The sequence below is a fragment of the Sturnus vulgaris genome, chromosome 24 (genome assembly GCF_052056855.1).
Source record: "Sturnus vulgaris isolate bStuVul1 chromosome 24, bStuVul1.hap1, whole genome shotgun sequence".
NCBI lineage: Eukaryota > Metazoa > Chordata > Aves > Passeriformes > Sturnidae > Sturnus > Sturnus vulgaris.
The window spans coordinates 657,949-664,165 of NC_142266.1; positions in this window are offsets into that span (position 1 = coordinate 657,949).

Genomic DNA, 6,217 nt, shown 5'->3' on the forward strand with positions numbered 1-6,217 from the left:
AAAACACACTCCAGGGAATTTTTTACTTTAATTGGTTAAGAAAAAAAAAAAAAAAAACCTAACCAAAAAGCAAAAGAGAGTTCTCTCCCGCTGTCCACTGCAGACAACTAGGTCTGTGAGCAGGAATGCGGGGGAGTCAGTGTAGTTTCTGATAACTAATTCTGCACTTTTTCTCTCCTCTTTCACTCCTGGAATCAGTCTTAAAGCTGCAGAATTCAATATTCAACACCAACTGAACAGACTATTTAAAGATACAAGCATCATAAAATAAAAAGAAACAATTTAGCTGATAATAAAGTAGGGGGGGAGCCCTAGGAAAAAACAGCAGTGTGAGTGTGGCTTTTCGGGAAGCAAAAGCACAGGGTGGGGCAACATGCTTTTCCAAGGCAGAAGTGAAAGCTGTGAAAAAGCTGGGGGTAACCCTGAAAAAAGGATGAATTTTTCTGCCCAATAGTAAAAGAGCGGTGCCAGGACTTTTGGCCCAACAGATCCCAGACAGCTCACATGGGGGGGATTCACTGGGGCACGAGAGCACTTTGTGACCATTTTTGTAAAATTTTATTAAAAAAAAAAAAAAACCAAAACAAATTACTCAAAAAAATTGTAATAAATCAAATGAAACTAAGGAGAGTACTGGGTGCCAAAAGCTACAGTCCATATAGAGTTAGCATAGAACCACTGTACTTTGGGACCAAGGGAGAATGTGATTTTTGTATGTGCAGTGAAAAAAATATTATTTTACTGCTGTTTGAAATACCAGTATAAAGTTGTTTTAAAAGGTGCATTATCAAAGTCTGGACATCCTGAATTAACTGCCTGCTGCAACCTCATTGAACCTGAAGGCAGAACAGCGCTGATGAGAAAGAATCAGACACCTCGTTGATCAATGAAAACAGCCCAGGAGGATTGAAAAATTTCTCCAAAAGCCTCCAACAGTCAACATTAACTGATTTATTTGAAGAACTACCACTCAAGAGAAAGAGACGGGTAACACCTATTATTGAGGAGGCCCAAAAACAATTAGAACATTGGCAATGTCGTACTCATGGCTTAGAATGCCGCCCATGGATTTGTATTCTTTGCACTTGCTGTTTTAATTCATGGTGGAGAGTAACTAGGGCAAAAGAAAAAGAGAGACAATTGCTTTGTTTCAGTTGTTCAGGGCGTATGCATGATCAGCTAACAACAGAAAGATTTTTTAGGGACTTCTATGGGAAACCATTAAGACATGAAAACGGGACCTTTTATGCCGCAATTCAACTAATAGAGAATCAGGACCAGCTACTCCTTGCCATATTAACTTTTGTGCAGGCTAAAGAACAAGCAATCCAAAATATTATAAATCAGAGTATCATAACTGGCAATTGCTGTGGAGAAGAAGTCTATGTGCCACGTAGTAAATACGTCTCACCAGCAAATTGGCATCGCGAGTATATCTATTGGTGGAAAAGAAGGTTTAGAAAACCAAAAAGAAGAACTATTTAATTGAAATAGTGTAATTTTGTTGTGGTTGGCATATCTCCGGAGCTTTACTAAATTGGGGAAAAAAAAAAAAAATTATTAGCTAATCAATCTAGGGAAAGAGATAAGGCAGTGCTGCAGAACTATAAATATTTTGTGCCATCTTTGGAACAGAAAAAGTTAAAATAGATCGTGCGAACCTTATGAGGCCAAGGGTACCAAAGAAAAAGAAATCCCAGGATGAAAACTTTGCTACCGAGAAGATGGACATCTCGGCCCTTGGCTGCAACCCAAGGGGCCTTGAGACAGGTAGAAAGTTAAAATTCCTGAGGATTCTTTTCATGGTGCTTACAATAATACCCCTAGCAGCTGGCCAGAACCGTAAGACTGCATGGAATGGAAAAGAACAGGCCATGCAGGAACAAATTACAAGACGACAAACCACTCAAGAAGCAGAAATAAAGACACGAACCCTTCCTGATCCCTGTGACAAATGCAATCAATCCATGTGGGTCAAGAATAAGATGGAATCAGTATCTGTGGCACACCCATATATTAGTGCAGCTTGTTATGATCATAACAGCTTCTTAGAAATTTGTGTAAAAAGTTCAAAATTGTATTGAGTAAGAAAAAATTTGGGATTCAGGGGACGAGCTCCTTACCCTAATGATAATCAACTCTGTCCTAGATACGAACATTTTTTGTGTTTTGAAAAGGATGAAAAAGGAAAAGGGCCAAAGAAAAAACTAATTGGAAAACAAAAAGAAACAATGAAGGATAGGGAAATAATCAAAAAGAAAGAGTTAGAAGAACTGGATGAGCTGTATAAACAATTAAAACAGCACTATAGCGACTGGGATTTGCCAACTTCAAACAAAAATTTGTTTGTAGATCTGATGCAAGAAATTGCCACCGAATTGGGATTATCTAAATGTTTTGTTTGTGGAGGACTTAGGATGGCTGAAAGATGGCCATGGAGAGGTGAGGGTTTGGCTCCAGAACAATTTTTAAAATGGAATCACACACAAATTTCTAAGACCCTAAGACGGCCTGAAGGCTGGGTCCTGAGTCATCAAGTCATTGGAACAGTTTGTATAACTTGGGAAGGGAGAAAATACACTGAAGTGGTAGGATATACTCCTTGCCTATCTACTTTAGTAGTAAATTCAGACAATAACACAAAGACCTGGCGACCCAAGAGTCCTACTGGATATTGGGGAATAGCAAAAGAAATGAATTGCAAGTGGAATAATCAAACTAATTTGTGCTGGCGTAACAGTTCTGGAGCTAACCCCTACCAATCCATAAAAGACTTGAAATCTTATTGGGAACAACCAGAAAATACAAAAGAAAGATGGAAAGCCCCTGATGAAATATATAGGATTTGTGGGCAACTAGCATACAGTGAACTACCCCGAAAATGGGAGGGAACTTGTACCTTAGGATTATACGACCCTCCTTCTTTGTCAGACCAAGGTCTAAGGGCGATGTACTAGGAACACCACTTTATGAAACCTTAGAAAAAAAAAAAAAAAGAGAATTAAATCTCGACTTTCCAATGGCGGGAGGAAACCAAAAATGGAAAGATGAAGAATGGCCTGCAGAAAGAATTATAGCATACTATGAACCTGCTACTTGGGCTCAGGATGGGTCTTGGGGATATAGAACTCCAATTTACCTATTAAACCGGTTGATAAGGCTCCAGGTCGTAGTAGAAGTCGTCTCAAACCACACAGCAGACGCTTTAAAGTTGTTGGCCAAACAGCATTCACAAATGCGAGCATTTGTATATCAAAACAGAATTGCCCTAGACTACCTGTTGGCAGAAGAAGGAGGAGTTTGTGGGAGGTTTAATGAATCTGAGTGCTGTGTGGAAATGGATGACCACGGGGAAGCCATCACCAAACTTGCTGGCGAAAAAGTGGCACATGTACCAGTTCAAAAATGGAATTCTATCCTGAAAGCTGACTGGTGGAATAATCTTTTTGGGGGTGTGTGGTGGAAAAAAATTAGGATTCATGCTATTGTGTTCTGTTTTAGGTCTATTGTTTCTGCCTTGCATGATACCATGTCTAATCAGACTAATACACTCAGTAATTCAAGGAATGCAACTTACAGCCATACCTATAGATCCAGAATTAACAACAAAAGGAAAAATAAACTCCTTGATGGTACTGAAAGCACAATCCACTTGCACTCGAAGAAGAAAAATCGAGAAAATAGTGACTGAATGCAAAGAGAATACCCTGGCATGAGAAATGTTAACCAAATTTGAGAAAAAGTGTGAAGAGCTAGATGCCACATGAAAAATGTTAAAAAAATTAAAAGCTAGTATAAAGAAACATAGACAATACGAAGTAGCAACTTTTTAGAGCACGAATCAATATAATCAAAAAGAGAAATGGGGGAATTGTGATAAATGTGATTCGTGCTAATTAAGTTGTAACTATATTAACGAAATTGTATTTAGATCAATAGAAGACAATTGTTACAGAGTGAGAAGGGGGAGATGGGTGAGACAGGATAAAAGACATCTCCCAGATGTTGGGAGTCGAAGAAGGAGGTTAGAAGAAAGTCAGATAAGAATAGTAGAAGGACGAAGGTCTGATAAGCAGCATCTAGAAATACAGCTTCAACCTTGAAGCTGTCAAAAATGGAATGATCACAAGCATGGGACTTAATTAAAGTCATGTTATGGAAAACATCTGCTCAGTCACACAGGGCGCCTGCGCTACCTGCAGGTCACACCTCGGTCACTGATGAAGATGATGAGCCTTCACCGGAAATAAGACCCTTAAAAGGATAAGAGACCCCCAACCCATTAGTAGAGCATGCGCCGTGCAGTATAGTTACATAAATTTTAGGAATAGAAACTAGGAGGAGCTTTCTAGAAACTTCTGTAGCCTACAGTATATAAGTGGGATTGTTAGCCTGGATGCTTTGATACGTGAGGAATGGCGAGCCACTCCCCGTATCCCCGGTCGGAGGGGGGCCCCTCCCCGGTCGGTTTTGCTCATGCTTTATACGAACCTCAATTATACTAAATTACTTACTGCCAAATTTTGTATATTCTTAAATATATGCACTTTGATTGTTTCATCTCCAATACTTTAATTGTCATCTCCAATACTTTGATTGTATTCATTTTGTTACTATTAAAAACTTACTATTAAATTTAATCTTGTTGCTTGATAAATTGAGAAAAATAGAAAATCATTCATAACAATTTATAACTATATTAACAAAATTGTATTTAGATCAATAGAAGACAATTGTTACAGAGTGAGGGGGGAGATGGGTGAGACAGGGCAAAGGACGTCTTCCAGATGTTGGGAGTCGAAGAAGGAGCTTGGAAGAAAGTCAAACAAGAATAGTAGAAGAACGTAGGTCTGACAAGCAACATCTAGAAATAGAAAGTTTTGACCTTGAAATGGGCCAAAATGGGATGATTCCAAGCATGGGACTCAATTAAAGTCTTGTTATGGAAAACATCTGCTCAGTCACACAGGGCGCCTGCGCTACCTGCGGGTCACACCTCGGTCACTGAGGAAGACGACGAGCCTTCATCGGAAATAAGACCCTCAAAAGGATGAGAGACCCCCTAACCCATTAGTAGAGCATGCGCCGTACACACAGTGACGTAAATTTTAAGAATAGAAACTAGGAGGAATTTTCTAGAAACTTCTGTAGCCTATAGCATATAAGTGGGATTGTTAGGCTGGATACTTTGATACGTGAGGAATGGCGAGCCACTCCCCGTATCCCCGGTCGGAGGGGGGCCCCTCCCCGGTCGGTTTTGCTTATGCTTTATACGAACCTCAATTATACTAAATTACTTACTGCCAAATTTTGTATATTCTTAAATATATGCATTTTGTTTCATCTCCAATACTTTAATTGTCATCTCCAATACTTTGATTGTATTCATTTTGTTACTATTAAAAACTTACTATTAAATTTAATCTTGTTGCTTGATAAATTGGAAAAAATAGAACATCATTCATAACAGTCTGAATCAGAGGCAGCTGAATCACTACCGCTGTATTCAGAAGAGCAGGAGCATTTTCTTCGGGAGTGGCGCTTTTTAGAACTCCAGGGGCAGGGTCTGGGGGAGGGCGCTGGGGCTTGGGGGGGTTGGGGTACGGAGGGTGAGAGTAGTTGCACTGCATGTCTGGGCCACAGGGTGGCGCCGTTGCAGCGGAGATGGCGGTGGTGCCGACTGTGCACCTGAAACGAGGCTGGGGAGGGTAGAAAGGGGCACGGTAGAATCCGATACCTGTCCGGGGACGGGTGGGGGCCGCGCCGCCGGGCAGTGGGGCGGGGGGATGCTGCTAAGGTAATCCGATACGAATCGTGGAGGGGCAGCGGGCGCTGGGACGGCGCCGGGGCGGAAGGGAAGAGGGTTTAGGGAATTGGGGACCGTTGGTCGGGGAAGGGGTGTGTTGGGGTGTGGGGATACCACAGAATTAGAGGCAGAAGGTACAGCAGAGACCGCGAGGAACAGTGCGTGGTATGGGGCGGGGGGGGGGGGGGGTGTGGAAGCAATCGCGGGAGGAGCAGAGGTCGAATTGGAAAGGAGAGCTGGAGCTGTGGGGGGCTGGGTGGGGAAAGGCGGTGGTTGAGGGGTGGTTGAGTGACACAAGGGGGGATGTACACAAGTCTCTGTGAGAGGGGTGGGACCTTGGAACTGTGTAGCGAGGTTGGTTTCCATGGGAACGGGGTTTTCAGCGGCTGGGAGTCGGGGAAGGGCGGTAGA